This window comes from Macrobrachium rosenbergii, chromosome 20 (assembly GCF_040412425.1).
Source record: "Macrobrachium rosenbergii isolate ZJJX-2024 chromosome 20, ASM4041242v1, whole genome shotgun sequence".
NCBI lineage: Eukaryota > Metazoa > Arthropoda > Malacostraca > Decapoda > Palaemonidae > Macrobrachium > Macrobrachium rosenbergii.
In genome coordinates, this window is record NC_089760.1 from 70647 (window position 1) to 72500 (window position 1854).

Here is a 1854-nt window from a genome sequence, read left to right on the forward strand (position 1 = left end):
AATAACTTGCACTGACAAATGTCTCCCTAGATCTGACAATAGCGTTTTTTTTTTTTCACCCCAGTCTATTCCCAGCATCCTTAAGAGATAGACTTGCGCAACTATAAAGTTAGCACGTTCTCTACCCTATTCTAGCCTATCCTATTTTTCAAGTTCCATATCTAACTTCCCATTAAGTGCTAGCAACACGAAAACTATCAACCTTGCAGTTCTAACCTAAGTTAGAAGTTGGTTGGTTTGAAATTCCTGTTGTGCATTGTGACAAAGTCACCATGCTTAATTTTGAACTTCCTGTTGTGCATGGTGACCACATTCAAATCTTTGTAAACCTTTCAGTTAAAAGAGGGCATGTTATTGGTTACAAGGATCTTGATTAATTTAACTTTTTCTCACTGCCCAGAGGAAATAGGTCTTCGTAAGGATTTGATTTTTCCCTTATGAAATTCAGGATGTCGTTTACAGGAACCTTTGTGAATAATGATTCCGCGTTCTGGATTACAAGCATTATATCGTTCACTCTGATATTTAATTTATAGAATTTCTGAATAGAGTCCTCTGCGTGTTTTATAAACTACACAGGAAATGTGTCAGCAACCCTGCTAAGTTTCTGATAGAGTAAAAATGAACGAGACTTAATTTCACAAAACTGGGAGTCAGAGAATGCCTTTCTTATGGGCTATGGCGAGTCCGTAGAAATATGAATAGGCTGAAAACTAAATTGAGGAATATGTTAGCCACAGAAACCATCAACGGAGTGTTGCACACGAAAAGAATTATAAGTAATAGCACGTGTTATAACCCACCAGTAGGTAAGTCATTACTAGATAAATTTAATAGCAGCATGTATAAGAAAGGGCATTGCTAAGGATACTGAGGAAAGTGATGAGGGTTAGTATGCTAATCAGCAACATATCTCCCAGAAGAGTGTAGTAATTATGAGTGCAAAGTACAATAGGTGAACTAATATTTTTGTTTTTGTAATAACTTGCAAAGTACCTATATCATTAAGAGGTATAGCCAGAATTGTTCATAAGCATTGAATATTTATTTTCATTATTGTCATTCTTTGTAGGCCTAAACTGTTTTGCACTGTTGCATTATCAATTTCTAAAATTATGGTGAAGTGTGTCCGGTAGAAGGACTAACATTTATATTATTTATGCAAATTTATGGATAGGCATTACCTAGATTGTGTTGCAGCATTTCACATAACTTTCCAAAGTTATGTTAAAGTGTTTCTGTACATGTAAGAGGATCAGATTTATGCAGTTCTTGCAGTTATGTATCAGTAATTTCAAATGTTTGTATTGGATAGCAAATAAAGTAAGTATGAGTAGTCTACAGAAATTTCATTAAATCTACAGAAAAAAATGAACAAAATCTACAGAAATTTTGCCAAGGGCATCTGGCAACACTGTATGTGTGTAGTAAATGTTTCTGTATATGTAAAAGGATCAAATTTATGCAATTTTTGCAATGATGTATCAGTAATTTCAAATGTTTGTATTAGATGCAAATAAAGAAAGTATGAGTAGTCTATAGAAATTTAATTCTTCGCCTTCTTCTTCATTAAATCTACAGAAAAAAAATGAACAAAATCTACAGAAATATTGACAACGGCATCTGGCAACACTGTTTGTCATTAGTAAATGTCTCTGGTTCAAGTGATAACCCAGTGCTCTGTGACGCATTTCCTTTTCGGATTTTCTTACCGCGTAGTGCATTCACGCAATTCCATTGCCGTAAGCAAGAGAAGCACCACTCTTATGAGGGAGAAATTTGAACGATTGCGTCTCGCGAGTTTGTTAGAAGAGAGAGACGAAGCAAACGGGAATTCTCTGGCCTGCTGTGATG

General features: G+C 35.2%; 1 protein-coding gene across 1 annotated transcript in view; it reads left to right on the forward strand.

Moving 5' to 3' along the window:
• Positions 1 to 1673: 1673 nt before the first annotated feature.
• The window catches only part of LOC136848985 (serine-rich adhesin for platelets-like), a 118021-nt gene continuing 117840 nt past the window's right edge, over positions 1674 to 1854 (forward strand). Inside the window, exon 1 of the mRNA XM_067121796.1 lies at positions 1674 to 1854. This exon is cut by the window's right edge and continues 28 nt beyond it. The gene's annotated coding sequence lies outside the window, so the exon portion shown is untranslated.